The sequence below is a fragment of the Oratosquilla oratoria genome, chromosome 6, assembly GCF_046742065.1.
Source record: "Oratosquilla oratoria isolate Oo_2021 chromosome 6, ASM4674206v1, whole genome shotgun sequence".
In the NCBI taxonomy this organism is placed as follows: Eukaryota; Metazoa; Arthropoda; class Malacostraca; order Stomatopoda; family Squillidae; genus Oratosquilla; species Oratosquilla oratoria.
Window position 1 is genome coordinate 36,234,470 of NC_134782.1, and position 17,500 is coordinate 36,251,969.

At 37.5% G+C, this 17,500-nt stretch overlaps 1 protein-coding gene across 3 annotated transcripts in view; it reads right to left on the reverse strand.

The window, feature by feature from the left end:
- The window catches only part of LOC143026389 (uncharacterized), a 128,531-nt gene that overhangs the window by 20,013 nt on the left and 91,018 nt on the right, over positions 1–17,500 (reverse strand). Inside the window, exon 1 of one of the 3 annotated variants that reach the window (XM_076186675.1) lies at positions 8,044–8,178. The exons of the other annotated variants lie outside the window; for them this stretch is intronic. The gene's annotated coding sequence lies outside the window, so the exon portion shown is untranslated. Of the gene's footprint in view, positions 1–8,043; positions 8,179–17,500 lie in introns of those variants that run through there. 3 annotated transcript variants of the gene reach the window in all.

Sequence of the window (17,500 nt, forward strand, 5' to 3'; positions counted from 1 at the left end):
TGAGTGGAGCGGTGCGAGCGAAGGCGACGTCATTTTCGAATGACGGACCAGCTTCAACTGACAGCCATAGGACCCGCTAACCCCACTTTGAACAGCCAGGTGACGTTCACGGGCCCGCTGCGCCAACTCCCTCGAAATTCGGTCGGAAGTGGTTAGACCTTATATTCTTAGATCTTGGTTATTTGAGAGCACGACGTCGTGTCGTGGACGGCGCATGGTGAAAAGTCGATACGTGCGCAACGAGCCTTTAGTGACACTCGTTACGGAAGGGGTTACGACTCACAGATGAATAAAATCGCCAGACGGCAGGCAGAGGAAAGGCTACGTGGCTCAATCTATTTTTAATTCAAACAAGTTTAAATCACATACACATGTAGTTAATATAATGGAAGCTGTTTTTGTCCGACCTGGACAACATGTTAGGAGGGTCAATGGGGCTTAATCAAAGCCAGACGTACAATGTTACTGTACTATTGTACATTTGTACTACAAGGAGGACCGCACGACCCTCAATGCCACTGAAGGGTTTCGACGGTTACGTTACACATACCAGATAGCAGCGTCCAACTCTATAGACCACCAGGGGTGGGCAACCTTTTCTAAGTGTGCGTGCCAAAATCAGCCAAGTCTTTGATGCAATTTTTTTTTCTGGCATACCGACAGAATATGGCCCCCCTCCCTCCCTCCCTCCCTTCACCTCCTATAAGAGACCCAATCCGTCGCCCAGCGATTACCCTATGGTCATGCAAAGGAAGTTACTTTTTTTTAATAAGAGTGCGAGCATGAAACTACTTACGGCCAATTACCCCCTTTGAGTGACACGAAGATGAGAGAATAGAAGAGCTTGGCCGTAACCAGAACGGTGCATAAATGAAGTTTATCTTGATAGGCTAAAACCTCTTCGCCAGAATAGAAAGAAGAAAATATACAGTGCGTCAGCATTATTATCATCACCACTACCATCATCACCGTTATCATTATCCTCATCACCATCAGCAGCAGCATCACTATCATCATCACCATCTTCATGTCCACCACCACCATCATCATCACCGTCATCATTATCCTCATTACCATCATCATCATCACAAACACGACCATTAGCAGCAGCAGCAGCATGACCGTATCCTCATTATCATCATCATCATCATCACAAACACGACCATTAGCAGCAGCAGCAGCATTACCGTATCCTCATTATCATCATCACCATTACCATTATCACCATCATCATCACGAGGTGCGCGTCGCTACACTCACAAGTCGACGCCCAAATTCTACCCCCGGGCAAACACCCTAACTCCCCTTCCCCCATCTCCCCAATGCATTCCCCTGTCCCATCCACTGATCTATATAACACCTGGATAGCGTATACGGGCCGTGGGCTGCCCCAGGAGTGAGGCCAGCGGGCGGGACATGGCCGCCATAATGGAAGTACCAAAACAGCTAGTGTGAATCGCTCCGCCGGTCATTATAACACCATTTTTAGATCAGTGTCATGGGAGCTGTCGTGTTACTCTCGTGGCCTGTGATCCAAGCATGATTGGGTATATAATGGCCACACAATTCGTCGCTGCTGGGCCCTCCATGTACATACATACATACATACGTACGTACATACATATACAAGGTGTATATCAAAATAGCATCATCACAATAAAACAATATATTGATATTTATTACCTCTGGCAGAAATAACCATTTATATACATAAACTTGTGCATGTACAGTATATGGATGAGTTGGCATTGACAAATTATAATTCCAGTATATATTATAACTTCAAGGGAATGTTACACAGACAACAAATGGGATAATGATATATAGTCAAAATATTATAGGGATAATAATAGATCTATACTAGCATTTAACGGAATAAATATCCCTATAACATTTGATTACTGTACTGCTTATCGTTATTGGTGCTTGAATAAAAAAAAAATTGATAACTCCTTCCTCACTTTGACACCGGTTACTTTTTGAGAATACAATTTGGAGATATGATGGAGCCTGATTTTGCAGAAGCACGTGACGATACACTTGATCAAATTGACGATGAGGTTAGAATCCGGGGTTGTGTCGATCATGTGGAAAGATAGAGAAATTGCCATATCTATGATCTAAATTGTTTCAAATAGTAAAATATCGCATTAAAGTGGTGAACATGTAAGGGGCCATTCAAAGAGTATGTAACGCTGGGGGGGGGGGGGTGCATGGTAGATGCGATGCGTTACGAGGATGTGGGGGTGTTTTCAACAGTGCTACGCAACGCTAATAATGGTTATTTATATTCATTTATTAATTTATGTCATAAATTATGCACTGAAATAGCATATCCTTAACAGATCGAGCAATAAATATCGAGCAAAAAAAATCCAAAAACATCATACCATGTTTCATTCTTTGATGCAATCGTAAACAATTTCACACAGGACAAATAAAAATGAGTATGTTTTGGTGAGAAGTCAAGGGGGAGGGGTGTTTGGCGGATCTGGCCTACACTTGATGGGGGTGCCGAGTTGTAATTAGTTGTAATCAGTGTTATGTAATACAGGGAGATGTAACACCCAGTGTTACGCAATGTTACATGAGGTGGGGGGTGTCGAATTTCACCAGAAAAAACGTTACATAATTTTTGAACGGGCCCCGAATAGTAATTCAGCCCATCTAATATGAATTCCTCACACTTCACAATTTAGAAAAAGCCTACACATGTAATCAGGAAGAACAACTGGTTCTATACAGCTACACAGCTCTGGACAGCGTTTGAGCCTTATAAGATATTTTTAAATGATAAATATCTATCCTGCTATTGCCACGATTACATTCGTGACAAATGGGTTGCTGCTAGATCTCTATTTCTTACGATAATAAATACAAAGCATTAACATGACAACACCTAACAAAACAGTTGGTGGGCAACATTTTATGACTCCTGATGGCCGCATCATTTCTTGATGGGTATCGGGATATTTTGGGTAATAAAACCTTAATTTACTTACGAGTGGAAGGACTGCTCACATCCACCTTTTCTCCGGTTGGTGCAGTTGAATGCAGCACAAGTTGGCATTGTAAAATGATCGTTGAATATGTATATGGGAGCGAAAGCTGCCGAGAACTGTAACTGTATCAGATCAGTGATCGCGTGGCGCGACTTTGTTTTGGTACTAACATCATGGCTGCCGCCGACCTCATAATCTCGACAGCGATCCGTGATCCAGTTATATCTAGATCAGTGGTCCCATCCCCAAACGGCTCTCGGCAGGATCGTCGACATGCTCCACCCTTGAGTTCTGTGGGCGTCCCCCTTCGTCTCCTCCACCGAAGATGACCCTGTGAATGGTCTCGGCATGCCCATTACGGCTCGAGTTGACGTGAACGAATGTTCCCAATAAAAAACTTTGACTGAGTCTCAATGACAAGTCGCTGTTTTGATACAAATTCATACTATCGATGTAATTGTTCTCTGAAGAAATTTGGTACCAAAGATGTCGAGACGCCTCTTCCATTCATCATTCAGTGCCCACGTCTCGCAATCGTACAAGACAGGAGTGCACAAGTCAGTTTTGCATTTGGATCTTAGGTCTTCTGTTTGATTAGATAAATATAGCATGAAGTAAATCTTATTTGTTGTATCAATATGAGAATTTTTTTGAGAACAAAACTCTTTTAGTTTTCAGGGGTGAATCTTTTGGTGCTCTTTCAGAATAATATCATTAAATGACGTCGATGGGCCTGGGTTCAAGTGAGTAAAACCAGAACCAAATAAGTAAATATATTTGTGGCAGCAAAGGAGCAAAATTAAATAGACTAAAATAAAATAAAATAAAATAAGATGAAATAAGATAAAAAAAAAAGGTAAAATAATGAAGTGATGAAAGCAAACAAAATTAAACAAAACAAAAAAGTTAATGACATGAAAATATCAAATACAATAAAACAAAATAAGTGCCGGTTTCAGAATGTCCAATCGTGTTCATGTGATACAGTAAGCTCAACGACGACGAGGTGACTTGGTTCAAGCCATGAGTGTTGTTGTGGACTGTGCATGTGAACAGCATACGCTAAAGGTACGCTGTGTTCGGATTCTGGCCTCAATCACGCGTACAACGGCAGCATAAACAAAGTCAGAACGAGATTCAGTTATTTTCACCATCAATTCAATTACCTTTATTTGTTTTGTTTTTTCCTTATTTTGTCTAATTAATTTTTTACGGCTTTAGTACTGACTAAAATATTTACAGAGTAAAAACCTTAATACTGAAAGAATGCAAAGCTGATTAATTTTTTTATATATTAATAAGTAAATGAATAAATAGATAAGTGAATGAATAAACAAATGAATAAATGAATAAATGAACAAATAAATAAACAAATAAATAAAAGATAGATAAGTAAACAAATATATAAATGGATGAACAAATAGTTAAAGATAAAGAAATTAATAAATGTATTAGTTAATAGATAAACAAATAAATAAATAAGATATGTGTCACCCACCACGGAACGGCCTTGTCAACAGTGTCTCCCACGCCCACCAATGAAGCAACACATTTAAGGAGCCCAACTAAAGTATCCATTGCAATGCAGCCTAGCCCCTAAACTCAATTATGACAACCAGATGCACTTGATTAAACAAAGAAAAACAGTGTTATTAGTGCAGTAGAAGAGTGATTCATCAGCCAGGACCTCACGAAGAAGAAGAAGGAAAAGGGGTTGATGGCAACTCTGGAATGACAGTTGCCAATAGGTGTCACACAGTCGATGAAGTTGTTCTCTCGGTGGGCATTATCTGGAACAATGGGTCTCAAACTAGGGGACGCACTCCCCACCCCCACCCCCCAGGGGTGCGTGAAGCCATTTGCTCGAATATTATTGTTTAATAAGAATAAAATTAAATCATTCCAAGACCAAGTATCTGCCGATTCATACGAGCAAAATTTAATTCACAGTCACCCCAACCCATTTTCTATTAAGTTAGATAAGTTCTAGGATAAAATAGAAAATATACATATATTTTCATATTAATACAAAAAGGTGTCGGCGTCATGTAAGACAGTTTGGGAGCCACCGGTCTAGAAACACCTGAATATTGGGTCTCTGATTAATAAAATCACTTGACGACAATTGTACCACAATATATAAATAGAATTTTATGAGTTGGGAGGATAAACATAGATATTCTCTCTGATATAGGAACGGGTAGCGTGGCCGGTTGGTTTCAGCCTCGCCTCGTATGATACGGGCTCGGGTCCCCTTGACCGCTACAGGTGACGGACGACCTGAGATGTTGCAGTGAAGCGTCTCCTGGGGGTGTTGGCGCTGCAGTGGAGTTTCGTCTCTTTTTCCAGAGATTTAAGATTATCTTTCATTGGTTTTCGTTTATCTGTTTGTACATATGTCTGTTTATTTGTCTTTTCATTTGTTTAACTATTTATTTGTTTGTTTCTTTGTTAATTTGTTCTTTTGTTAACTTTCGTTTATTCGTTTATTTGTTAGTTTATATACTCATTTGTTTATTTCTTCATTTATCTATCTATTCATTTGTTTATTCTTATCTAGTTATTTGTTCTTGTTTATTTACCATTTATCTGTTATTCCTTTACTCAGGTCGAAGACTTCATTATAAATACGCCATAACCCTCAGTTATGACAAGCGCTCCTGAGAAATCCATGGCATAACAATCGATTATATAATTTCCACGTGAGATCTTATCTGTGTCCCCTAGGGTCTCGTGATAGCTGCTGATGAGAGCATTTAGAAAAGAAAGAAAAAAATAATCTGTAGATAAGTGTCGCCAGGTCTCCCAGCATAGGAGATGATGCCAAGGTTGCATTAAATGAATTGTTTTATTCTTCTCTTTTTCTGAGTTTGTTGATCGATTTATTTTATCTATTTCTTTAGTTCTATTTATTTGTGCCTTTGTTAATGTGTTTGTTTATTTAGTTATTCGTTTGTGTATCTAGTGATTTATGCCGTTTATATGTTTATTTAAACATTTGGTACGTCTAATTGTTTATTTACTTATATATCTATTCTTATTTATTCTTTTACTTGTCTATCATTTATACGCTTATTTATTTTTTATTCATCTGTTCTACCCATCTATCTATTAAGTAATTTGCTTACTCATATTTTGTGTCAGTTTGTTGATATTCCATTGGCCAGTTTCCAGCATCATGCCCTCATATTCTGGGTCTCTATACCATTCGTGGGCTGCTCTACTGGGCGTGCTATCCTCTTCCGTGGGCGCGATCCATTTGTTATGACGCCTACGGGAGAGGGCGTGAAGCCCAGTCCAGCCCGTGGGAAGTCAATGACCCCTGTTCCATTTCAGCCATCGACTTGAATACCTATCGAACAGTTAAGACTGGAGACTTCGCGATGTAGTACACCTTGATTTTTTTTTCTCTCTCTCCTTTCACTGGGCAGGTTATTTTCATGTGAATGAGATCGTCTGGCGTCAGTCATAACAAATGTGCAAGTCTTTTGCAGAAGTGAAAGGATTAATGTTAACAGTTTTCTTTGTCTTACCTCGTTCCTGTTTGTTTACTGTCTGTTATGTCTTTTCGTTGATTTATCTAATAAGTTGCTTATTCATCCGTTTTTATTGCCTTATATATTAATTTGTCATTAGTTCATCTATCTACCAATTTATTCATTTGTGTATCATGTTTTATATTCTATTTATCTACTTTTCCATCTATTCATCTATTCATTCGTGTATGATTTCACTCACTTCATTGTTTATGTTTCATCCATTCATTTCTTTAAACATTTACACTTCCTTTGTTGTCTTTTTCATTTGTCATTTAATGAAAAGTATCATCCCTTATTTCGTTTCATCTAGTTGATTACAAGTTAACTTTTTTCAGACATTTGAATTGTTTATTTTCTTATCTGAATGTGCAATCGGCAGTACAAGACACGAAGATCTTGTCTATTTCTTTATGCCTCATTTTATTTAAGTAGAAAATAGGCAAGAACTGGGTTACCAACAGAATGGTTGATGAATGGAATAGACTTAGTAAACATGTAGTAGTGAGCGCTGAAACTATTCGTTGTTTTGAGAGAAGATTATACTTTATGAATTGGGAACTGCCTAGTGTAGGCCCTATGGTCTCTTACAGTCTCCATCATTATGTTTTTATGTTATGTTCTTATATTCTCATGTTCTTATGATTTTATTTTGCCATGTTTTTATGTTCATATGTCCTTATGTTCTTATGTTCTCGTGTTCTTGTGTCCCTATGTTCTTATGTTCACGTGTTCTTATGTTCCTATGTTCTTATGTTTTCATGTTTTCGTGTTCTTATGTTCTTATGTTTTCGTGTTCTTATGTTCTTATGTTCTTGTGTTTTCATGTTCTCGTGTTCTTATGATCTTATGTTCTTATGTTTTCGTGTTCTTAATTTCTTATTTTTCATGTTCTCGTGTTCTCATGTTCCTATGTTCTTATGTTCTCATGTTCTTATATGGCTATGTTCTTATGTTCATATGTTCCTATGTTCCTATGTTCTTGATGAAAGTCCTGTACCACGTGGTCTACTACTGCAAGAGGAATCGAACGCCTCCGAAGAGACGCAGTTTGGCTTTCGGGCGATGCGGCGCGGCGCTGCGTGGCGTAAATCCTGCAGGAAAAACGGCGCAACCCGGGAGGAACCTACAGTACGGCTACGGGGGATGACGTCACAGAGGACCTTGGAATCTGCCCACGTTCCGAACGCCGATCCACGTTCTTAACTCCGATCTGCGTTGGTTGCGGTCAGGCTCGTTCTGATTCTGGTCATTCAGCGGCCGTAGTTCCTGCAAGACGTCAGCGCGTCTTTACGTAATAGAAGCGGGTCTTAAGAACAAAAGAACATAAGAATGGAGGAGACTTCAAGAAACCATAAGGACTACACTAGGCAGCTCCATGTCCCTTACCACCTATCATCCTCATCCATAAAATTATCTCATCGTTTCTTAATACAACCAAATGTTTCTACGAGTGCTACCCTACTGTATTAATATGACGACCTTGCCTGCAATAAAACCTGTACCTTCGTCTTCAGCTTGGTCTCGGGTGTGATTCGTGCCCGACAGCCCGTGGACAACACCTTTTCTGCTTCCATCTGGTAGAAAGGAAGGATAGGATTGTGTTCTTACTGGGTAGGTCATCCAGAGCAGCATTTTTCATTTTTTTTTTACTGCGACCCACAGCAAGAACCACAGCTTACATAGCGACCCATCATTAGGGTTCTTTCTGAATAAAAAGAAAAAATTATATATATATATATAATGATAATGATATATATATATATATATATATATACATATATATATATATATTCATATATATATATATATAATGTATAATATATAATATGTGTGTGTTTATATATAAACACACACACACACACACACATATATACATATATATATATATATATATAATGTATAATATATAATATGTGTGTGTTTATATATAAACACACACACACACACACACATATATACATATATATATATATATATATATATATATATATATTCTTCTATCAATGTTTGGTGGACATTTACCACATTTTTATTAATGGTGTTAGGGTAATGATTAATTAAATTTAATTTGTCTTTGGGAAGAAACTTGGTCGAAGGAATAAATGAATCAGAAAAGGGAATGATTAAGGAGCTCTTGTCCAATGAAAAATTAGAGGAAATGGGGGCGGTGTTGAAAAAATTGGATCTCGCTCGGCTGAGGGCTTTGACCGAGAACCAATCTGGGTAAGCTAATTTACTAAGTTGAGATTTTATTATATTTAGTTCTCCTTCAAGAAACTGGGGGCTGCAAATTATAAGAGCTCGGAGAAATAATCCTGAGGCGACGCTACTTTTTACTTTGTCTGGGAGACAGCTGAAGAAATGAAGATAACTACCAGAATGGGATTCTTTTCTATAGACGGTAAAAGCAAGCTTGTCCCCGTCACGAACAATGAGTACAGAAGAAGAGCATTGTCAAGGGGTATATTCGATTTCATGTAAAGGTTGTGACTTAGTTTACATTGGACAGACTGGAAGGGATTTGAACACTAGGATGATCGAACATAAACGTTCCATTAAATATGGACAAGAAAGCTCAGCTGTGTTCCAACATGTTAAGGAATTTAAACACTGTTTAGATTGGGACAAAGCTGAGCTTGTTTATAAATTCAGATGTGAGTTCAGGAGAAAAATGGTAGAATCTACCATAATAAAATACCAGCCCAATATGAACATTTCAAAAGGGCAATGGTTCCCGGATATAATTTCAGGACTTTTTATCACCAGCCTATTAAAAAGACATTTGCCTCCTGACCTCACATACGGAGTGAGCCGAGGGTAGAGACCTCCCCCAATGTTCCCCTTTCTCATGTCAAGGGTGCTACTTAAGTAACACTCACTATTCTTATTTTGCGTTCAACCTATCTCCCGATGATGGTGGTTTAGAATGAAAGTGCATTGTGGTTGTTAAAATGTATCTCTAATCACTGGGACCCATTCAGTATTGTACAAATACTTTCCCGCGTTTAAATACTTCCAATTGTACTATCATAGTGGAGATGGGTTGAACGCAAAATTTCATGTATGTGTATGTAACTCAGGCATACAAATATATAAGAAAAGTTGCGCTCAACTTATATCTCTCTTGATAGCGTAGTTGGTAAGTTACTACGGCACTTGTCATATGATTGCTGGGTTCGAGTCCTTGGCAGTGCCGCACTTCAATTTCTGCATGTTGGCCTCCATTGGGTCTCCCGACGTTGATGGCTTAGAATGAAAGTGCATTGTGGTTGTTAATGTATATATATATATATATATAATATATATATATATATATGTGTGTGTGTGTGTGTGTGTGTGTGTGTACTTAAATAACACTGGGGAACACTCATTTTGTTGCATTTAAAAAAAGACTTTTCTATAGTCAACTTGAGTGTGCTGATTTCAAATCTGAAGTCGGGTTTTATCTGCAAGCTACAGATTTTATGCAATTTGACATTTTTATTTATTTTTTAAATTTTCGTTATTATAGGAAATTGCAATATCAGCCACAATTCTTTTGTTCACTTGAATCTTAAAACAGTATGAAAGCCATTTCTGTACATTTATTAAGGCAAAAGAAACAGAACATTAACAGAACATCTATCCCAAAGTTAGATTAGCATCCTTCAGAACATCACCACAGCTGATGGAAGCTTATCAATTTCTTTGTGTATTTTTTTCAGGCAGGAATTTGCGTTTGTAACTTTTGCGTTTGTACATTTCATCTGGGCAATTTCGTTTAATGCTCCAGCAGTAGTCAGCCATCATACTTTTGTCCCAGCGCCCTTGGTAGCGTTCTTCCATGATCTTTAGGTCTTGGTGGAATCGTTCTCCTTGTTCGTCACTCACAGCCCCCAGGTTGTCAGGGAACTGATCAAGGTGGCTGTTCAAAAAATGAAGCTTGATGCTCATGTTGCACCCGAGATCACGAAAAGCGAGGAGCATTCTGTTCACAAGTTCACTGTAGTTCTCCGCCTTATTGTTTCCAAGGAAGTTCTGAACGACTGCCACAAAGGATAACCATGCTGCCCTTTCTAAAGCGGTCATCTTAGCAACAAACTGATCATCACGAATTAGGGTTCGAATCTGTGGGCCATCAAACACGCCTGCTTTGATCTTCTCAAATGATAACCCTGGTAAAGCTGTGATGATGTGTTGGAAACATTCACCTTCGGTTTCCAGTGCCTTGACAAATTGTTTCATCAAACCTAATTTGATGTGAAGAGGAGGAAAGATGATCTTATCTCTGTTTACAATTGGGTCTTGTATGATATTTGGCATGCCTGCTTCAAGGGTGTCACGAATAGGCCAGTCCTTCTGGACCCAATGTCTGTCTCGTGCTCGGCTGTCCCACATACAGAGGAAACATGGAAACTTGGTGAAACCTTTCTGTTGTCCAAGAAGAAAGTTGACCATCTTTAAGTCTACACAAATTATCCAATTGTGCTCATGATACTTTAATAAGTCCATGACCATTCTCATATCATCATAGTCTTCCCGCAAATGCACTGAGTGACCGACAGGTACTGCTCCATAAACATTGCCATTATGTAAAAGAACACACTTTAGACTGCGTTTTGAACTGTCTAAAAAGAGTCTCCATTCAGCAGGACTATAGTAAGGTACACCCAGTTCTTTGAGAAGCCCTGGGATGTCATGGCAGTAAACAAACTGTCTGTCTTTTGAAAAGAAGGTCACAAAAAGCTGGTCACGCTTTCTGAAAAATGATACTTTAACAGAGTGATCAACAAGATTTCTGCCTTGTAATCTTGATGCCAAAAGCTCTGCTGCTTTCTTTGAAAGACCTAAATCCCGCACTAAATCATTCAGTTCAGCCTGGGGAAGAGGCTTAGGGACGGGGAAAGGTTCAGTGTCTGAAGAACAGTCCTCCGATTGTGAACACTTTTCTGACAATTCACTGTCACAACTGTCTTGCTGGCTTGTATCATGTCCAATGTCTTTATCGTCCAATGAAGGCAAGCCTTTGAAAACTGGAACAGGTACTTCTTCAGAGTGCGGAACAGGCCGAATAGCTGAGGGAATGTTCGGATACGTAATCTTATGTCGATTTTTCTTCCCAACACCCGTTGTGTTTACCATGCAGAAATAACAGTCAGTTACATGGTTGGTGGGTTCGCGCCAAATCATTGGAACTCCAAAAGGCAGACCTTTGCGTTTTCCTTTGGTCCAGTCTCGAAGCATTTCCTCACAATTGTGGCACACAACATGAGGAGCCCATTGCTTGTCTTGATCACCAAGATGAACTTCAAAATATGCCTTGTAGGCACGCTTGACGAACGAGGATATGTTACGTCTCTGACGATTGAGTGTGTAGCATCCACATATGTAGCAGAAGGCATCAGGCTTGTTTCTGCAATGATGTCTCATTCTGGAAGCCATGTTTGAACTGAAACAAAAGAAGAATGATCAAAATATTAGAAGCTATCTATATATATGGACGTTAAAATGCTTATACATGGTTTACGCAAGTTCACATATGTACAATTTAATTAACCTCAAATTGCATACAAACTAGAGCTTGTAGAGAAAAACTAATTTCAGATTTGAAATCAGCGCCTAAAACTCTTTCAAAATCCGTTAAAATATCCAATGCAACTCAAAGTTACTGAAAAAGTGTTCCCCTGTGTAATTGATGATGATTTGGTCTAACATTGCGAACTTCCCCTATCAGGAGGCTAGGACGGTCCCCCTTACACTTTGTAGCGTGAAATTGAATGAATTATCCCTTTTCCCCAACTCGCTGGGGGCAAGGTTCGAAGTGCAAACACCTTGACCTCCGCCACAAGTAGCGTCGCTCTAAACCGCTTGTGCGTGTGTATGTGTGTGTATATATATATATATATATATATATATATACATGTATATATATATATATATATATATATGGACTGCATTTTTTATGCAGCGATTTTTAGATTCTTTTGTGACATCTCTTTGGACCAAACCACCCAGACTTCTTTTATGATTAGAGACTAATCTCAAACATATATCAAAGTGAGGAGTTAACTCTAGGAGCTAAGTTGCAACCGAATTCGTCACTTTGTTCCTACGTGCCCGGACTCCCAGGGCGAGTGGAACCGAACCCGGGCCCAGAAAACAATACAGAGAAAAAAGGGCCACCACTCCCCCACACCAATATAAAGGATATAAAAAAACATTGCGGTATTTGTAAACTGGACCACGCGGCGGGCAAGGGAATAAAAGAAAAGGAAGAAAAACATGTTTGTGGACCTTGTGCACTTTTTTTTTTTTTTTTACGAAAATGCCAATCCTTCAAAGTATTCTTGGTTAGTTCACAAAAACATTTTTCTTCTTCTTCTTTTTCTTCCCCCTTTTTTTTTAACAAGGATTATTTTTTAAGCCAACGAACGCATAAATAAGCTTCACCAAGTTGAGTCGTCAGCGACGTTCCCTCTAAGCTGTGCGCATGTGCGCGCGCACGTATGCTTTACAAGTAGCGCACATAAAAACAAAATGTGCGCACACAAGGTTTTCAAATATTAAAATCCATTCAGTAAAGAACTTCCACCTAAACATCAACTTATAAATTCTCTAGAAATGTGGTAAATTGCCAACCGTCAAACCAATAATTGCTTTGTTTAATACAGACTTACAAATTGTGCGTATTTCTTACGTTCACGTGTTCAGATGGTCACTGCGCTTCGTCAGCAATTGCGATAAAATCCTTAAGATAAAAAGCTTCCGCCAGGAGACTCTTAGCTGTGCAACATGACCACAGATTCACTGTTGGTTAGAAATGATCCGGCCAAGGCCCAACTCGAGTATTAATGACGTCACGTTTAATGTAAACAATTCATTTTCTATCACTGCACATTATGTTTCCGTTGACAAGTGCATTTGATCAACTCCACAACGATACATCAATAAACGGCTGAACAAGGCAAATAATAGGTGTACTTGTTTGTATTATTATTATAATTTTATTCTTTAATTTTTGTTTTTCATGTAATGTTATTTTCATTGTTTTCTTTTATTTTTCCTCTTCGTATGTTATTCAATTTATTTCTTTACTAATCTATTAATCTATTCATTTACTTATTTCTCTACGTACTAGTTTATCTGTCATTTTATCTACTTATTCCAGTTACTAGGAAAAATACATATTTCTTCTCTGCATGTCAGTAGATTTACCTTATCTAAGTGAATCTTTCTTTCTCCCTTAGAGACATGAAGAACTCTTATCATGGACAGATAACGAATCGCGTTTATCATTTTTCTATCTGAATCGAATGATCATCACGAGTTTCTGTTCGAGAACATGGCTCATGTCCCGCGTTCTCATGGAGGATGACGATTAAGTACTGCATCATGATCGTCTTCAAGAACAATCATGAAAGATGCTTGTGACTACTTCATCAGCAATATTTGACTCTTGTTCCTGCTCAGAATAACTATAAAATAATTTAATTTCTTGCATACTTTTTCGACATTACATTCTGTTCATTGTATTAATATGATTAATGTCCGGTGGACAGGTGCCGTGTATCTCAAGAGGCCCCATCCACGCTACAATCTGGCCTCGAGGTCGCCAGGCCGATCATTTAAGAAAAGCTTTCCTGTTTAAGAATATTCCATTTCTTTCCTTTTCCGTTTTAAGCATAATGTTTTATTTAGATTTTGTATTTATTATTATTATCATTGTTCTTACTATCATTGTAATTATCATTATTATTATTATTATCATCATTATTATTATTATTATTATTATTATTATTATCATTATCATTATATTTACTATTATTATTATTGTTATTATTATTATTATTATCATTATTATAACTACTACTATTATTATTATCATTATTATTATTATTATTATTGTTATCTTTATTATTATTATTGTTACTATTATTATTATTATTGTTATTGTTATTATTATCATTATTATTATCATTATTATTATTATTACTTTTACTATTATTATTGTTACTATTATTATTATTATTATCACTATTGTTATTATTATTACCATTATTCTTCTTCTTTATTATCATTATTATTATTACTATTATTATTATTATTATTATTATTATTATCAATATTATTATCATTATTATTATTATTATCAATATCATTATTATTATTATTATTATCATCATCATCATTATTATCATTATTATTATTATTGTTATCACTATTATTACTATTATTATTATTATTATTATATTAGTATTATTATTATTACTACTATTATTATTATTTTTATTATCATTATTATCATTATTATTACTATAACTATCACTATCTCCATCATTATTATTGTCACCACTCCATCGCCCTCATTCGCTTGGTTGAGTATATTTGCATTCCACGAGGCAAGATTTAATTTTCGAAAATATATGCAAACGCATTTCTCTTTGGTATTGGTGGTCACGCTCCGTGGATGGCGGCCGCATGAACGAGCAAGGAGGCAGGACTTGCTTGCAACAACAGTTACAACATCCATATATATATATATATATATGTAAGTATATATATAAATATATATATATATATATATATATATATATATGAGTGGATGGGTGGTGAGATAAAACACAGGGAACCGTTAGGGATTTATTCTGACGTTTCGTCCTTACCAGGACTCCTTCAGAGTACATACACCTTCAAACAATTCACACCCTAAATACCCGCCGAATCTATCCGCGTTCCACCATGATCGACCTGACCTCTCGTCCTCCTACGCTCTGCCTGGCGAAGTATCAAGCGGCTGGCCGTGTTTGTTAATTTAATAAACCCATCGCGGTGGTTGTTGTTTGGATGGGAAGCGGTGTAAGCTGCTTCAATTATTTTTCTTCTTTTCTAAGGAAGTTCTTTCAGCAGCACCTCTAATCTGTCATCATGAACCACTAGCGAGTTTGATACTCGGTGTGCCTTGACGTCATTTATGTTCTCAACTGTCCGCTTCTTAATACCTCTGCTGGTTTCCCCGTAGTAGCTCATAGGACAGCTTTCACACGGTATCTTGTAGACGACACTGTTTTCCTCCCCGTTGGCCACGACTTTGTTCTGGTTCTTAACAATGTCTCCTATTTTCGTTCCTGTGCTGATCGCAATCTTGATACCGGCTCTAGTGAGCAACTGTCCAAACTCACCTGAGTGGCTCGAGTTTGGCACGGACAAATACCCCCTGCTATCATTTTTAGTCACGTCTCCTCTGTTCCTTGTGGGGTTTTTTTTCTTCTGTCTTTGAAACTTTTTCTTTAAGTCGGTACAACAGCCCTTCCGGATAAGAGTTTGGTGAAAACGTTGAAAATGTAATCCATTTCATCTTTAATACATTCTTCACTACAAATGCGGTATGCTCTCAGGAAGAATCCTATTACCACTCCACTCTTTATTCTCTCATTGTGTCCGGAGAAGTAGTATCAAACTAGCTAGCGTAAGGTAAAACGAATACTATAAGGTAAGATAGCGGGGGGGGGGGAGCCAGAAAACCTCTCCACTGCGCAGGTAGATGATGACGTCAAAGGAAATATTGAGACCAGGACTCCGCGGGTCGAGACCTGTCAGTCACTCACACACCAGTGTGTGGAGCGAAGCTCCATCTTCTGATTAAAGGGGTAGCTAAAGCAGACAGATAACATATAAAAATGCCAACAGTTTGTATAGTGCAGAAGTGCACTGCCGTTTGACTGAAAGGTGATAAAAATATACATTTCTTTTCACTACCCAAAGATAAAGAACTTAGAAAGAAATGGATTGAATTATGTGGCACACACAATACTCGGTCATCTGGATATGTATGCAGCCGTCATTTTGAAAGTAACTATTAATTAGCAACATTTCCTGAAATTTTCATTCAATTGTAAATAAACAGACTAAAGAATCCGGTTAAAACATAATTGAGCTTGGTGGAGATAAAGGTTTGCATATAAAATCCACGCTTGAGGAGATATGGAAACCCACGCAAATCCAAAATGTAATACAATAAAAACCATATGATGCTTTTATGTGCCATTACTACTGGGTTTATATTCAGCTAGTTGGTGTGTATCAACAGTATAATATCTTCCTCATCTACCTGATCAACATATGAATTGACATGTCATCCCATCTAATAACTCGTCATATTAATATAATCCACCTAATTTGAAACCATGGAAAACATTTTTATAACTTTTCTGGCTGTCATATCTCAGATACTGATAATTTGAGGATAAGAAAGTGATACTGAGTAATTTCAGTATTATGTGAATATCATAGTGTAATTTTAAAGTTTACCATACATACAGATGGTTTTCTTTAAAGTTTACATTTTCATCCATCTCTCACTCTCTCCCCCTCTGGATTTCCTATGACGTCACGGTGGAGGTGCGCGGAGGGGGGGGGGTGCTCAACGTACCTTATAGTATTCGTTTTACCTTGCGCTAGTGGTTCATGTAGATAATCATGGCCACTTACCAGACTTTCTTTATTCTTTTCTTTATTTCTTTTTTATATTCTATTTTTTATTGACAAGGGTCGAAATGGAACGTCGAAGGAAATAATGTGCATATTTTCTTGATCCCACTGTATGGGAGTAAGATTTTAAGTAATCAACTGGACACCTGTGATTGTAAATACGTTGAAACGCAAATTAACAACAGGCATTTGCGATGAATATGTTTTAAATGTTATTTAACATTTACTTATTTATCTATTTATTTATCTATATATTTACTTATCTATCCATTCATTTGTTTATCAATTGATTTATTCTTTCATTTAACTGTTTGCTTATCTATTCACTTATATATTAATTTATCTATTTATCTATTTCAAACTATAATTCGATTCTTGAACAGCCTTCAACTGAAATATGATCCACCACAACGGAAACTCGTGATGACAGACCAAATATAGATTTTGTGTGTGTGTGTGTGTGTGTGTGTGTGTGTGTGTGTGTGTGTGTAT